Raw genomic sequence first — 18,125 nt, forward strand, 5'->3', positions numbered from 1 at the left:
TTATGCACGCCACTCATTGTACATATTCATGGCCAAAATGTTTCTCCATGCAGTCCATTCTTGTGTAGGTTAAACAGTCTCAATCATATCTTCTTCATCTTCATCATTTTCAGATTCATCCAAGTTTAGGATTTCATTTTCTATTGGTTCATCTGACATATGTCTTCTAATAAGATTATGCAATAGGCAGCAAGCTGTGATAATCCTAAGTTGTGTTTTAATTGGGAAAAATGACGGACCTCTTAATTGGAGCATCTTAAGTAATCCAAAGCATCCCTCAATGACATTTCTAGTTGCAGCATGTTTCATATTGAAATACTCATCATGATTAATCGGGAGTCTTCTATTTCTCCACTCCGAGATATGGTAACGCACTCCCCTATGCAGTGCACGGTATCCTGGACCATTTGTGTACCCACCATCCACAAGGTAGTAACGCCCTAACACACCAAAAAATGTATGTTACAATATATAAGAAAATTGAGGATTCAAATTACTAGTATGAGAACAAATAATCTATTGTTACTCGTGGGAACTTTTAATCATGGTGGTCTACTTCTCGCATCTCAGAGTTCTCTAGAATCAGAGGCTGACCCTTCCTGACATGGGTACACGAATATAAAATTCATGTCTAGATTACAAACTCCCAACATATTGGTCGCAATCTCTCTTCCTTGATCAGTATCTTGGTTTATCTCGCTTAGGGACATGAAATTTAATGTAAGTCTCATCCAATTGCCCCAAGCAATTCTAAGAAAATCATTAACATTAGTAAGCTCAATATATTTAATTACATTAATTTTAGAAGTAATTTTTATAAAATATGAAGAATACCGACTACATTTAGGATTTGGGTAGGCATTAGGAATGGGTTTTGGCACTTTCAAAAGTCTACCTTGTAGCCTTAACACTTCATGTAAGATTGAATTAAAATACCTACTTATGGTCTTCCCTGATCGACAAAACCTACTCCCAAACAATTGTTTACAAGATGTGTAAGTTAATGCAAAAACAAGCAAACTTGTTCTTCCATTGTCACTACACCATCCAATTTTACTCTACCATGGTCATAGAGCATCTGCCATAAAGAATGAAAAGTTCTCCTATCCATTCTAATTTCGTTCACATAATGAACATCATCATATCTTATTATGCTGTCTAAATAGGCTGACCCTACCATTCTTCTAACAAATGTGCAATTTCTAAGTGCAAGTTATCGATTCCTTCTTCTAGCAGAATTATGATTCATCATGAACCACATCATCAACCAAGTCACAATATTCATGTACCACAACTTAACAATGAAGAATGCGATAATCTTTCTTTCATCCATGTTTAGTGAAACTATAAAATACTTTTATTACATTTTGGCAAATAATTAAATCATTAGATATAATGAACATGAAGTTGATCATGGTAAATAATTAAGACTTTGGAATGGAACATGACATTGTACATGTAAGTAATAACACTAGGAGGAGGATTAAAGCAGGAATGCAAACAAGATTAGACGTTTACAATAGTAGGATACAAGAATACATGGTTATTGGCTAATTAAAATATAAGTTGGTGGAGCTTTATATGTCTTGTCCAATAGAAGGATACAAGAAGGCAATGTCATATATTACGATTGAAATATGGAGTTTTATATATCCTTCTATTGCATATGTGATATTCGATTTGGTTTTATGAATTGTTGTTTATAGGTTGTGTATAGGGCTTATATCGTTCAATTTTGTTTTGTTGAAGTTAGATTGTTTGGCTGGAATTGATTTGTCTTAATGAACTCTTCTTAAATTTTATGAATTAGCTTAAGATTGCTTAAGTCATGATGCTTTGTTCATGGTTTATATATTGTTATGAAAACTTGTTCACAGGTTGTGTTAAGTATATATGTAGTTGGATTTGGTTATGTTGAATGCTTGTATTGTTATGTCTACATGAGATGACAAATCAGGGAGTTCAATAGCAACCAAAAAAAAAAAAATCCTATAGGAGAATAGTTAACAACCTATCCCAAGAAGTCACATGCTAGGAGTCATGCGTCAAAAGTTTAATGACTCATAGATTGCTACCCTTAGGGCATCCTACTTGGACACTTAGAGCATGTAAATAAACTAGCCTTCAATGGTCAATTGGTGCATGAGTTGTCGCTTCGTAAAGTGGCTAATCAAGAGGTGAAAGACCAAGAGGAACTCACCTATTTAATCGACTGTGAAGTGACTCGATTCGGCTTTTGCCTCATTACTGAGCTTCATTGTGATGAACCCTATGATATAGAGGTTGAGCCTTCCGACATTAGGCTTTTGAGGGAGTATTTTCAAGGCCCAGGAGAATCCTTTCTAGCGTCTTATAAGTGTTTCAAGACCCTAATTGCATCTTGTCCACAACATCAAATGAAGGAGGAGCTTCTAATTCAATATTTCTATGAAGAATTACTTTCTAATTGAGAGACAAATGCTTGATGCTTCAGTTGGAAGTGAATTGGTTGACAAAACGCCATCTAATGCAAAGACTTTGTTAGCTATTCGTGCATTGAATGCTCAACAATATGAAGGAGTTAGAGAAAAGGAATATGCATGCCTACATCATATCAATGAGGTAAGTACTAATCCAAATCTTGAAGCTCAAATAACTAATCTTGCTTCTCTTATGTCACAGTTTATTGAAGGGTTAAAAGTGCAAAGTGTGACTGAATGTAGCATGTGATCTACGCAAGGACATCATACTGGTCAATGTCCTCAATTAACTGAGAACAGGAGTTGAGAAAGTGTGAATGTCATGGGTTACCAAGGTCAAAATCAGTTCATGAATGACCTGTTTTCTAATACATACAATTAGAGATGGCAATTCTAACCGCTAAAACCGATAACTGTGAATAACCACCTGAATGGATTAGATTTGGGTATCAAAATTCTAATATATTTTGGATATAGGAAAAAACCGTGAATAATGTCCGATTATGGTTTTGGATATGGTTATAGGGGTCCCTAATCAGTATCCATCCTCGTATCCGAACTGAATTATATATAATATAATTGTATTTATATATTATTATATATAATATAATTGAATTATATATTATATAATTTATTTATATATTTATTTATTATTCACCAAATCTATTACCTTGAGAATACAAAAGTTGCAATGTGTGAGCTCCATTTTGTGGGCAAGTTAAAAAGTTTTGATATGAATTAAAATCTATAAGAATCCAGACCAATAGTATTTATGGGAGATATCAAAGATCAGCCAACATTATCAATTTTTAGCTTTAATTTGTATGCTCCACAAGATTGATGCGTGAATTTTACGCACACAAATTAAACCCTCTTTTTATCAATTGTAGTAAGTATGTAAGTAGGGATGTTCTGGACCGGGGATTAGGAGGGATTGTTAATCACTTGGATTTGACTCAAAAACGTAAAATAAAGTTTAAAACACTAAACTAAACTCAAGGAATGTGAAGCTAAACGCTTAAAACACTAAAACAAACCAAAAGACTCAAACATCACCCAAAACACTCAAAACTGCCTTAAAAACACTTTCTGGGCAGTTTTGAGCACTTTGGTGAATTTGGACGAAATTGGGAAATAAATTTAATCAAAACTCTTATAAACAAAAACTAAGATACTTTCTAACTAAATTGGACAATAAAGTAAAGGGGGATTTAGGTTTTGACGAAATTAAACTAAATGTACATATTGTAAATTAAAGCAAAATGTAAATGTGAATGTGTGATAGAATTGAATGGAATGAAGGCTAGCTAAGGGGTTCATCTCCACATATGTTACACTTGCATAATAAAACGATTTTCAATTGCATTTCAATAAACCATGAATTCTCAACACCCCAAGTTAACCGTGATGCACTAATTAACCTTCAAATCTTCCTAACGTTATTGAATTGGATGATTGCATGCGACAACCCAAAACATTCCCCACAAGTCCCCTACATGATTGCATAATAGAGATACAAGCAAGAATCATTACGCTCTATGAAAATTATAAGTGTTGACGAGGCATTCGTTACTATGATTGCATGAAACTTATGCCAAGAATTCGTTTAACGCGATTGTTTATAAGCAACCTCCACTACATGTGAATATAAGTTCGTAACTATTAGGTGAAACTCACTTATATTCTAGCGTCATATTCATGCATGAAAATTAAGCGTGCACTCTCAATAAACATATATAAATAAGTTATCAATCAAACAGTTAAACAAATTGAATCCACAACTTATGAAACACAATTAGAAGTAATCAAATCAAAATGCAAGCATAAACATATATTTCGAATCCCCCCCTAGCCAAGGGGGGTTTAGTTCCTCATGGTACAAAACAAAGAGAATTGAAATTAAACATTGAATTCGAAGGAAAAGAAACACCTAAACATTCCAACAACTCAAACTTGAATTGTATGAACGTTTAGGCCCGCTTCTCTTCCTCTTTGTTGTAGCACAAGGTCTAAGGAATGGTTGTGTGATGGTGTTTGTATGTGGAATGGATGAGGAGTGATGGAAATGAATGGAAGGTAAGGCACGGCCTTGGGGGTTTGTGGATGGTGTTTGGATTGGAAGGGAAGGCACGGCAATAAGGAAATGGTTGGTGTTTGTGACTGAAATGTGTATGAATGAGAATGCTTACAATTGTGGCTGCAATGGATGATTATTTATAGGTAAATAAGAGGGAACATGACAGCTAGGAGGTGGGTGGAAATGTGGCTGCAAGGTGAGTGAATGCATGTGGATGTGGCTAGGTTGGAAAGCTGGAATTGTGTGGTGATGTGCACGGCAAAGGGTTGAGTTTGTGTGAATGATGATGGGATGGGTGGATTTCTGGGATGGTGGATGCACGGCACAAGGGGAATATGAATGCATGTGGCTGATTTAATTGAAGATGCATGTGCAATGAAGTGGAATGACAGCTAGGTTATGATGATGAGTGCATGTGAGTTGAAATGCATGTGGAATGGCTGCAAGGATGAAGTGCACGGCAAGGTTGGAGAAATGATTATGGATGCATGTGTTGAATGATTTCTTGGTGAGGGATGTGGAGTGGCTGGAATGATGAAAGAATAAAGGGTGCATGTGGGTGAATGTGTTAAAGAGGGAAGTGCATGTGGCTGCTGAAAATCTGATGGGAACTCACGGCACAAGATGGGGTTTGTGTGCATGTGGCTGAAATTGGATTAAAGAATGGGAATGCTAGGTTGGAAATGCATGTGAGTGAATGATTAAAGAGTAAATGGTTAATGAATGGTTCTTTGTTGATGGTGGAAAGCTGAAATGATGAAGTGGATGAATGGAAAAACAGCTAGGTTGTTTATGATTAAAATGTGGCTGATTGTTTATGTTGAGAAGTGAATGAATGCACGGGTTGGCTGATTTCTGGAATGTTGAATGTGTATGTGGCTTAAAGCTAGGGTGATGATGATGAATGCATGTGCAATGACTGGAAATGAAGGGGTAATGCACGGCTTTGAAGTGATTGTGCTGAAAATGAATTAAAGGGTGCATGTGTTGGCTGATTTGTGGTGCAATGATGAAGAGTTGCATGTGGAATGCTGGAAAGGGTATGAAAGTGCACGGCAAAGGTGAGTGTTGTGTGATGGGTGCATGTGTTGATGGTTTATGGAGATGCATGTGGATTAAAGGAATGCATGTGGAAATGCTGCTAGGTTCGAAATGAAATGCACGGCTAATGAGTGGTGTTGTTGATGAAAGAATAATGTCAAGGTGTGGGATTGTTAAAGGGGGAAGTGCATGTGCAAGGTTGTTGTTGTGATAAGTGATGGCAGGTTGTGTATGTGATTGCACGGCACAAAGGTATAGGAAAGGTTTAAATGTCCTAAAACTAAAGGGAACAAGGTTCCAACACTTTGGTCTTCAATTAGGTCTTCAATTTCGTCCAACACTTTGGCTCCAAGCATAAGCTATCCATCCTTAGCCCAAAAGTGCTCCAAAAGTCTCCAAAATGCATCGTTTTGCTCCTTTAGCCCTTTGGACCTACAAACACACGAAAATAGCTTAAAGTACTAAAATTACTAAGTACTAGCAACATAAATGCAAGAAAACAAGCAAACTAAGGCGCATAAATATGCTCTTATCAAATTCCCCCACACTTAGCTTTTGCTAGTCCTCGAGCAACAAAACAAAAGAAACCAAAAACAAAACGACACTGAACAAGTAAAACACAACCTAAACCTTCCAACAATCGTCTCAGGGATTTTCAATGCACATGACAAGTTAAAAATCATTATTCCCACATATTTTAGCCATCTTTATACTTAAGTACATTCTTAATCATAGTCACCACGTACTAGTTCACAATTAAGCATTTAAAACACATTTCGAATGTAGTAACATGCTTTAGAGAATTTCCTCAATTCCTTACTAGAATGCACTCTATTTTCACACAGATTTTCTGACTACACACCCTACACTAGTTATATGTGAGAGATTGATGTAAACATGAAAGACTAGTATCTCACATATGTTATAACAAAGGAAGCATTTTCTGGATTTACGATAGTGACATGAATATGATCTCATGAATGGAATGCTACTACTTAGAATGAGAACCAGTGATTCCATAAGCTCATATCAATTCCAAACTCCACATTATTGAACACATAACGATCAAGATAGAAGTCAAAGGGGTGTAACGGGGCTAGGGTATTGGCTAACAATGAAAGGTGAAGGATAAACAAACATTCTTAAAGCAATAGTGAGCAAAGTATTGAATTAGGCACTTAGAATTCCCTTTTGAATGAAAACTCAACTTTTGAACAAAAAGGGAGAACAAGCTCTTTTTTCTTTCTTTCTTTCTTTTCTTTTCTGTTTTTCTTTTTTCATATGTTTTTCACAATTTTTTTTCTTTTCTTTTGACTCTCAAAACATACATAAACACTTAAGAACAAAACATTCTCTCCCCCACACTCATTTTCTTTCATAATGTACTCAAAAGGAATTCATTTAAGTCATGCTCACTATCTTTTAAGAACAAGGGTGTGGACAGTCCTAAACTAGGCTAGGTTAGGATAATGTGGGTTAACAATGAATAAAGGCTAAACAAAGCTCAACGGGGTTAAAACTTACAACATATATGAAATATGGGAAGTAAGGCTATTTGGCTATGGTGGCAACTACACAACTTCATCTTGATATATGTTATGCAATTCAATGTCATGCTTTGAATGAAACGGATATAAGTTCTAGCATTTAGTTCTACCATGATACAATTGCATTCTAAGTAGCAACCAAGCAAGGAATAATGAGATCATGCAACAACTTTAGAAAACAAAGAATCACAGATTATAACTCTCCAAAGAAGGTAATGGCTCGAGTCTCACAGGGTTGTAGCGTTTGTTTGAGTTCCTTCCTTCAAGCATGTTACAAAAACGAATTTTCCTTTTATGATTGCATGTGAAGTCATACATTATAACCATAACCAAGCATATACCAAGAGTAAATCAAACTTTTCTCTATGTTTATAACTCTTTTTAACAGTCATGCAATTACAAACCAAATCCTTATCATTGTGTTGGAAGGTACCCTAAGACACAAACACACAAAAACGACTCAAAACACTCTTTTTAGGCTTTTCAAAACATGTTTTTCAAATTTTTATGTGATTTTCGGAGTTATAAAACAAAACATTCTAAAACACTCTAAAATAGCTTAAATACACTTTAAAACAGCAAGGAACAACATTTGAAGTTATGGGTGATAAAATCCCACGAATTTGCATCAAATATACTTAGTTACCCTCCCACACTTAAATCAAACATTGTCCTCAATGTTTTAAGCATAGATTCACACAAAACATAAGTAAACACATAAAAAGCACTTAAACATACTAAACATGGCAGAATGTAACTAACAAAGAGAAGAGTTTAGGGACGCAAATCTGGAATTGGAGTGCCTTCTCGGTCTTCCTTTGTTGAATGCATGGGTTGTTCTTGGTGATTCCACAGGCTTAATCTTGAACTGGTTTGCAGGATTCTTTTGGTCTCCTCTACTCGTTGATTTTCCTTTGTGCTACTCTTGAACTGGGCTGGAGGATTCTTTTGTTCTCCCCCGAAGGTCTGAGCTTACCCCTTTTATCTGTTTCTTTGTTCAATCTTTGCAGAAGTGGTCCCTTCTCTGGAAGTGTATCAACCGTTGAAGATGACTACTCGAGAGCAACGCTAGGTAAGCAACCAGGAATAGATTCCAGGCAGTCGGCTCCAGATCGGAAGACTGACTCCAAGTGCCGGCTGATTGCTTCTTTCACTTTGCCATGCGAGTAAGAACAAGGACAAAGAAAAAGACAGGGAAAGAGCATGATATGAGATACTTTTGCTTTTGACCTTGATGATATGAGATACCTTTGCTTTTGAAGAAGCGGTGAATGAATCAGCACATGTATTTGTTGTGCCGTTTCCTCCTGGATCATCTGTACTCCAGGCATCTGGTATCTTATTTGGGGAAGAAGAAAAAATTGAGTATTTCGAAAGGCTTTGCTGGGAGTGCGCCCTCAGAGGTGAGGAAGAGTTGGGCATTTTCTTCAGGTCTGCCTTGCCATAAAAGATTAAGGTCGACATATATAGGGATTTCCCAATAGCAAGTGGTGGTACTGTTCTTTTACCCTTGTCGACAAACGTTTTGATCCCGCCAATCCGGCATTTTGAAATAGTGACGACTCTTCGATCTTTGAATACGCCTCTTTGATTTCTGAGCAGGCGCCCCTTCGATTTCTGAACGACACGTAGTAGTGCGGATGCGGCTCCTTTTGACAAAGCTGCACGCGTTTTCTGAAAAGCAGAGAAAGCGTCGCCGAACTTTGCGCTTGTCGGCAAAAGTGTGTAGTTGCGATGATGGCCTCCACGTGTTTTTCAACTTTGTCAGAGATCTTTTGACAAAGTTGAACGCGTTTTCTGAAAAGCCGAGAGATCGTCACCGAACTTTACGCAGGAAAATCCGGCTCTTTGAATCGGTAGTCGTGGCGCCTTGGCTTTTTATAGAGGTATCGATCACCACCAACATACACACTCTGAAGATTGCCCATTCTTGAAAATCGACTCCGACCCTTTGAGAATTAACTCCATCCACCCCTTCTCTTTGAACACCTTTGAAAAAATGACTAACCCATCGAACCTTTGCTTAGATTTGAGTCTCAGCAGCGATCCGGTTGCGCCCCGTCAAGGTAATGTATGGCGCCCTTCTTTTTTATCTTCTAATGGTCCTCTTTCAGGTGAAGACTCCATGATGACGGATGCAACAACAGCTACGATAGTAGCTAGGAACCTCCTCACTCCTAAGGATAGCAGGCTGCTTTCAAGACGGTCCGATGAGTTGGCCGTTCAAGAGTCCCTCGCTCTCAGTGTTCAGTGTGCGGGCTCTGTGTCCAACATGGGCCAACGCCTACTTGCTCGGTCCCGTCAAGTGGAATCATTGATGGCAGAGGTGGAAAGTCTCAAGCAAGAGATTAAGCAGCTTAAGTACGAGAATAGAAGTTTGCATGTGCTTGCAAATAACTATTCGTCGGGCATGAAGAGGAAGCTTGATGAGCTGCAAGAATCTGAAGGTCGAATTCAAAGTGACCGTCAAAAGCTTGCGGCTTATCTCCAGAGGCACCTTTTTCCTGGGTCATCCAGCGTTCCACCAAGTATTGAGGCCTCGAATGATCTATTTTCGATGCCTCCCACTCCGATGCCTTCCGCTCCGATGCCTTCCACTTCTAGAGTTTTGCCACATAGTGGGTCTTCACGTAAACAACCTTTGTGAAGGCTCCATCATTCTGCCATGTTTTTTTTTTTTTTTTTTTTTTTTTTTTTTGAATCAAATGGCATGGAATTTATCTTTGAATGGAAGGTGATACTTGAAATGATCCGGTAATAGTTCAAATTCAAGATTGGGTGCCTGAATCATTAACAACATGTTAGTATAAAAGAAAATTGAAATTGGAGGAGGTGGCTTACTTATGTGATCCAATAAGAACTCAAGAATAAACACCCCTTCTTTGAACGTTTCAGGGACTTTGCACTTGGTCAGATTTGATGTGAGGATTGGTCCTTGTCTTGTGTCATAAAATTCAACTTCTTTGGGCTTGTTTATCTCAAGAACGTCCTCTTTGATGAATTCATGATATTCCCTACTTTTCACCTTTGGAAGGGCTTCCAAGGTGTCTTTTTCACTTTCTTCTTCCTTGGAATTCATGAACCTGCAAGGAATAGGGATATTAGGTGGAATGGGGTTAGAACTAATTAAATTTGGAACAACCTTACTTGAATTAGATGGCATAGGAGCAATAGGTGCCTCCGGCAAAGATGTTTCCACCCTTGCCGTGGGTTGGGTGTATTCCTCTTCCTTGTGATTTGATTTTGATGGTTGAGGGTCCGTTCCAACCTCCTTGCCACTTCTTAACATGATAGCATTGGTGGTTTCAAATTCTCCCTTCTGATTTACAATGGTTGAACTAGGGAGTTTGCCTTGGTCGCAAAATAGTCCTACAAACTCCGCGATCTGCCCAATTTGATTTTCCAAGTGGTCCAACCTTTTGTCTTAATTTTGGCTCTCTTTGTTTTGAGTTTGGACTCCATTGCTTTGGGCAGGTTGTGGTGGCTGCATAGGCGTTGAATAGAACTCCTCATATGGCGGCCAATATCCTCCTTGTTGAGTCTCCTTGACTTGATTTTGTGAGCCCTGCACCAAACAAATTAATTCATTAAGCTTTTGATTATAATCTATTGACGAACTTGAGTTTGGTTGGGCATATTGAATATGAGGTTGTGGTGGCTGCATAGGTCTTGGATAGAACTCCTCATATGGCTGCCAATATACTCCTTGTTGAACATGTTGAGGTTCCCACCACATAGAGTTTGAATGATCACTCTCAATAAACATACATAAATAAGTTATCAATCAAACAGTTAAACAAATTGAATCCACAACTTATGAAACGCAATTAGAAGTAATCAAATCAAAATGCAAGCATAAACATATATTTCGAATCCCCCCTAGCCAAAGGGGGGTTTAGTTCCTCATACGTACAAAACAAAGAGAATTAAAATTAAACATTGAATTCAAAGGAAAAGAAACACCTAAACATTCCAACAACTCAAACTTGAATTGTATGAACGTTTAGGCCCGCTTCTCTTCCTCTTTGTTGTAGCACAAGGTATAAGGAATGGTTGTGTGATGGTGTTTGTATGTGGAATGGATGAGGAGTGATGGAAATGAATGGAAGGTAAGGCACGGCCTTGGGGGTTTGTGGATGGTGTTTGGATTGGAAGGGAAGGCACGGCAATAAGGAAATGGTTGGTGTTTGTGACTGAAATGTGTATGAATGAGAATGATACAATTGTGGCTGCAATGGATGATTATTTATAGGTAAATAAGAGGGAACATGACAGCTAGGAGGTGGGTGGAAATGCGGCTGCAAGGTGAGTGAATGATTATGAGTGAATGCATGTGGATGTGGCTAGGTTGGAAAGCTGGAATTGTGTGGTGATGTGCACGGCAAAGGGTTGAGTTTGTGTGAATGATGATGGGATGGGTGGATTTCTGGGATGGTGGATGCACGGCACAAGGGGAATATGAATGCATGTGACTGATTTAATTGAAGATGCATGTGCAATGAAGTGGAATGACAGCTAGGTTATGATGATGAGTGCATGTGAGTTGAAATGCATGTGGAATGGCTGCAAGGATGAAGTGCACGGCAAGGTTGGAGAAATGATTATGGATGCATGTGTTGAATGATTTCTTGGTGAGGGATGTGGAGTGGCTGTAATGATGAAAGAATAAATGGTGCATGTGGGTGAATGTGTTAAAGAGGGAAGTGCATGTGGCTGCTGGAAATCTGATGGGAACTCACGGCACAAGATGGGTTTTGTGTGCATGTGGCTGAAATTGGATTAAAGAATGGGAATGCTAGGTTGGAAATGCATGTGAGTGAATGATTAAAGAGTAAATGGTTAATGAATGGTTCTTTGTTGATGGTGGAAAGCTGAAATGATGAAGTGGATGAATGGAAAAACAGCTAGGTTGTTTATGATTAAAATGTGGCTGATTGTTTATGTTGAGAAGTGAATGAATGCACGGGTTGGCTGATTTCTAGAATGTTGAATGTGCATGTGGCTTAAAGCTAGGGTGATGATGATGAATGCATGTGCAATGACTGGAAATGAAGGGGTAATGCACGGCTTTGAAGTGATTGTGCTGAAAATGAATTAAAGGGTGCATGTGTTGGCTGATTTGTGGTGCAATGATGAAGAGTTGCATGTGGAATGCTGGAAAGGGTATGAAAGTGCACGGCAAAGGTGAGTGTTGTGTGATGGGTGCATGTGTTGATGGTTTATGGAGATGAATGTGGATTAAAGGAATGCATGTGGAAATGCTGCTAGGTTGGAAATGAAATGCACGGCTAATGAGTGGTGTTGTTGATGAAAGAATAATGTCAAGGTGTGGGATTGTTAAAGGGGGAAGTGCATGTGCAAGGTTGTTGTTGTGATAAGTGATGGCAGGTTGTGTAACGGCACAAAGGTATAGGAAAGGTTTAAATGTCCTAAAACTAAAGGGAACAAGGTTCCAACACTTTGGTCTTCAATTAGGTCTTCAATTTCGTCCAACACTTTGGCTCCAAGCATAAGCTATCCATCCTTAGCCCAAAAGTGCTCTAAAAGTCTCCAAAATGCATCTTTTTGCTCCTTTAGCCCTTTGGACCTACAAACACACGAAAATAGCTTAAAGTACTAAAATTACTAAGTACTAGCAACATAAATGCAAGAAAACAAGCAAACTAAGGCGCATAAATATGCTCCTATCAAAGATCCATTCATTAAATCATTTTATACATCAAATATTTAATTACGAAATTAATATTTACTAAATTATCATGTGTCAATTGAATGAATATTTTTTTTGTATTTGTATTGACTAAGATGAGTATAACCGTTAACTGATGGGGAATCCGTTACTCGATGGGTATGGTTATGGTAATACCCGATGGTTAATTGGCAGTTATGGATATGGTTAATTTTCGTGGTTGTGGGTATGGATATAGCATTTTCATCCTCAAACCGAACTGTTATCATCCCTACATACAATACAGGCTAGAGAGATCCTATAAATTTCAAGTGGAGGAAGCCTCAACAAGTTTAACAACAATAAGAATATTGACGGCAAACTCTGGGGTTCTATCAAAGACGTGATGCACAACCTCAGCTTCCCCTACAACCATTCCAACCAAATTTAGGTTCGTCCATATATTATGATAAATTTCTTCCAACACTAACTGCTTTGACTCAGGGTCTACAAAACTAAGCTAAAAAGATGGTTGACATGAAGAATGAATTTGGTCAAATGGCAAAATTCATGGGAAAAATCCGAGAACAAGGAAAACTCCCTAGCTCAACTATTATCAATCCGATGGGAGGTTTTGAAATTGCTAAAGCTATCACTTTGAGAAGTGGTAAAAAGGTTGGTGGTGAATCAAAGATGTCCAAACATAGCCAAAAAGGGGATGAACATTTACTACCTACGAATGAGGAGAATGATCCAGCCACGACAAGGGTGAAGAACACCTTGTAGCAATTCCCTGCCACCAGTAAGCTCAATGATGCAGGCACCAATGCTTCTTTGCCTCCCAACTTAGGTAAGGTTATTACAAATTCAATTCTTTCTAACCATATTCTATCAAATGCACCTTTCCCTGGCAAGTTTGCTAAGTCCAAGAAAGAAGAGAATGAGAAAGACAACTTAAAAACCTTCCGGAATGTACAAGTAAATATCTCGTTTCTTGATAAAATAAAGCAAGTTTCGAAGTATGAAGAAGTTTTGTAAAACAAGAAGACAAATTCTGAAGAATGAAGTTGTACATGTAAGTGAGAATGTCTCTGCAGTTTTGCAAAGAAAACTTCCACCTAGATGCAAAGATCCAAGTAGTTTCTCTATCCCTTGTGTTAAGGTAATGCTAGATTTGGACGTGCCGTGTTAGATTTAGGTGCTTTCATTAATGTCATGCCATCTTTCATTTAAGCATCCCTGAATCTAAGAGAGCTAAAAAATGATGGTGTCATTATTCAATTAGCTGACCGATCTAATGCATATCCGAAAGGAGTTTTAGAAGATGTTTTGGTGCAGGTTGACCGTTTGATTTTTCCATCTAATTTCTATGTGCTTAAAATGGAAGATTCAGCTTCTTCTACACCATTGTCAATCTTACTTGGCCGACCTTTAACCATGGAGTTTGATGGAGTTGTGATTAATTTTAATATTTCTGAATCTGTCAAGTATACTAATGATGACCATTCTTTTTTTGCCATTGATGTGATTGAAAATTTACGGCAGGAACGCTCAACAGTCCTCAATAGGGATGTATGTAAGACCACCATCACCAAAGGAGTTAGATTGGATCACATGACAAGCCACTGCCCTCAAACCAACCAAGGCCGAAAGCAACAACCCTGAAAATTTTCACAGTAAATTGCTGCCTTTGAGTCTTGTCGCAGCACATAGGTGAGCCATTTCCATGAATTTCTTCGATTTTCACCACCGATCACTATTAACATTGTTGTGCACTGTTCTAAATTGTTTATTGTGTGTTATTTAAATTCCAAATTTAAAAACAAAAATTGAAGAAAAATTGGAATAAATTAGAAAAAACCAAAAAGAGTCGTTTTTATTAGTTTGTTTGTTTATTTGTCTTAGAGTACCTTCCAACACAATGATGGGGATTTGATTTTTAATTGCATGACTATTAAAGAAAGTTGCAAACATTGGTGGAAGTTTCATATGCTCTTTGGTTAATACTTAGTTGTAGTAGTTGTTTGTGAATTCACATGTAGTCTCGAAAGGGAAAAAAAAAATGCTTTTGTAACATGCTTGAAGGAAGACTCAAACTAACGCTACAATTATGTGAGACTTGAGCCTATACTTTGTCTGAAGAGTTATCAATTTGTGAACTTTCTTTTTTTTCTAAAGTCATTGCATGATCTCATTAGTTCTTTTCTTGTTTTCAAAATACTAGAACTTATGCCTGTTTCGTTCAAAGCATTAAATTGATTACATAACAAACATATCAAGATGAAGTTATCTAGTTACCACCAAAGCCAAATATCCTTATCCCTTGCATATGTATTGTAGGTTTAACTCTCATTGAGCCTTATTAAGCCAATTTTTCTTTGTTAACCCGCATAATCCCTACCTAGCCTAGTATAGGTCTATCCATACCCTTGTTCTTAAAGAATAATGAAGCATTACTTATTGAGAACTCCCTTTGATTTATGATTTGCAAAAAAACAAGTGTGGGAGAGGGATCTATTTTGGTCTCCTGTATCTTGTGAATTTATGTTTCATTCAAAAGAAAACAAAAAGAAGAGAAAAAAATGTTGAAAAGAAAAAAGAACAAAAAAGAATCGGGAAAAAAAAAAGAAAAATAAAAATAAAAAAGTGTATAAAAAGAAAACGAAAAGAGTTCAAAAGCGTTGTATGTTGAAGAAGAGTCCATCTTGTGAAATCTAACCCTAAATTTTGTATGAGTCTCTCATTTATGTTTATAGTTGGGTATGCAATCAAGAGGTGAATTCTATGTTGTTGATTTCATTACATTGCTTACTATCTTTTTGAGAACTTTTGTTAGCCAGTACCTTAGCCCCGTTACAACCCTAACTTTTGTCTCGATTGTTGTGTTTCTATATGTGGAGTCTGAAATTTGTATGAGCAGATTGGATCCCTGGTTCTTGCTTCTAAGTCATGGCATTCCTTTCATGAGATCATATATATATATATATATATATATATAATTCCAGGAAGTGTCTTCTTTGTTATAACATATGTGAGTATTAGTCTGCATGTTACACCAATCTTCTCACATAATTGTAATCAGAAAATCTGTGTGAAAATAGAGAGTATATCTGATGATGAATTGAGTGAATTCTTTAAGGTATGTTACTACTTTCAAATTTATTTAATTGATTAAATGTGCACTAGTGATTGGTTGTTGCAATTAAGTATAGTTTAAGAGTAAGGATAGCTAAAATCTATTTAAGTAATAATTTTTAATATGTCATGAGCCATTGCAATTCCCCGAGGCAAATGTTGGAAGGTTTAGGTCTTTGTTTTTTTTTTTTTTTTTTTTCCTCGGGGACTAGCAAAAGCTAAGTGTGGGGGAATTTGATAGGAGCATATTTATGCGATTTTGTTATCTTATTTCTTTGCATTTACTTAATTAATTTCCATTTGTTATAGTGTTTTATCTTATTTTCATTTTATTTGGGTCAATTTGGAAAAGTTGACAATTGGAGGTCAAATAAAACCAATAAGAGCAGTTTTGGACTTGGATTTGATAGAATGCGTGGACTGCACAAGGGCTAGACATTTTTAGAGTTTAATTGGTGTTAAACATGTGCCAAAATATGGAGATATGAAGTTCAGGCTTGGCAGACAAAGGACTTGCATGAGGAGAAAGAGTCCTAGTTGGAGTGAAACATCATCAAATAAGGTAGCGGATGTGCACTTTATCTTATCCTATCTCTAGCTGCAAAAAAGAGTCCTAATCAAGTTTAAACACTTTCCGACTGTTTCTATTGAGTCTTACAAACATTCCTTCATAATTTTGCAGCTTATAATCATAACAATTTATCCATTCATTTGTTTGTGGGGGGGGGGGGGGGGGGGGAGTCATCCATTCATCCATTTAAGTCACTGGAAATCCAGAGTTCTTTTCATTAGGTTCAATGTTTATTGTAAATTGTTTTTCAATTATGAGGAACATGTGTAACTAAGTTTTGTTTTTAGCTAGAGGTGAATTAGAAGCCATGAACATATGTTTTATATAAATTGCTTACATACAATTATTGTTTCATAAAACGTAAATGTAATTTACTTATCTGGTTTATAAAGAACTTATTCTTATATGTTTATTAAGGGTGCAACTCAGCTTGCATGATGGAATTTGATGCTAGAATACAAGAGAATTTCACCTAAATCGTTATGAACTTGTATTGGCAGGTAGTAAAAGTCACTAGTCATGATTGAGTTAAGTAACTCCTTTGCAAGAGTATCATGTGTCATTATGATTGTCTTGTCAATGCTTGTGATTTTTAAGGAACTTAATGATATTTGATGGTAGACAAGTGTCTTGATAAGAATAATTTGAGGAGTGAAGTGTCTTCCTTTTTATTGAGCTTAGGAAAATCTTAGGGTTAGTGAGTGTGTCACTGTTAATTTGGGGCATTGTCATTCACAGTTTATAGAAAGAATAACTAGAAATCTTTGTCTGCATATGTTTAGTGTGTGGAAAAGAATCATTTAGCTAGCCTTTAATCCATCAATCACTCAAATTTTAATTCATTGTTGTTGTTTACTCTTTGTTTAGTTGTTAATTTGATTTCAGTTCTATAATCCAATTCATTCAAATACCCCATTCTTGGTTAGTTTGTTTGATTTAGTTTTGTTTATTTAGTCTGTGTTGATTAGCAGCCCTTCTAACTTCTAATCCCGGAATAGAACAATCCTTGCTTTGCTCTTACTACAATTACATTTTCTGCGGAATTTTAATTTGTGTGTCAGTCTACCGCATCACTTGCAAGATTTGTTAAATTTATTTTTAACTGATATATTACTAATTAATTTCGTGATATCTGTAATTTTGTAGGCTACTTCAGTAGTTGAACGGAGCTTTTTACTCACTGGCTTCTGCCTGGAGATTTGTTTATCAGCTTTCCTCCATGTATAAGCCTCTCTACGCACTACTTGGTTTGCTGTTCCCAATTGCGGCCACATTCTCTTGCATTTTGGAGCTCATTCTAAAGAGAAAAAAGGAAAGAGTTGTGATGAGGTGGAGGGGAAGGTTGCGGTGGTTCTACATGGTTTTCAGTACTCTCTCCCCCGTATTTATGGAATAGTTGGCTCTATCTATCAAAGCATTTGCTCACGCGGTTCAGTATGTTTACCTCCATTGCCGAGCTGAGAGCCCTACCAATCTTTCCGCTTTGCCTGTCATCTTTCTTATATGTGTGGCGACATCAATAGGAACACAAGATCCCTCATAGATCTTGAAACCCTTGAACATACGACTTAGGAAACAAAGACTAAACTGTGACCAAATTAATCATACGGTTTTCAATTCTAGTTTG

General features: G+C 37.1%; 1 pseudogene; it reads right to left on the minus strand.

Annotated features, from left to right (window-relative positions):
* On the minus strand, positions 1–1,333 carry LOC137725253 (uncharacterized; annotated as a pseudogene).
* Between the last annotated feature and the right edge of the window lie 16,792 nt (positions 1,334–18,125).

Source organism: Pyrus communis, chromosome 2, assembly GCF_963583255.1.
Source record: "Pyrus communis chromosome 2, drPyrComm1.1, whole genome shotgun sequence".
Classification (NCBI taxonomy): domain Eukaryota; kingdom Viridiplantae; phylum Streptophyta; class Magnoliopsida; order Rosales; family Rosaceae; genus Pyrus; species Pyrus communis.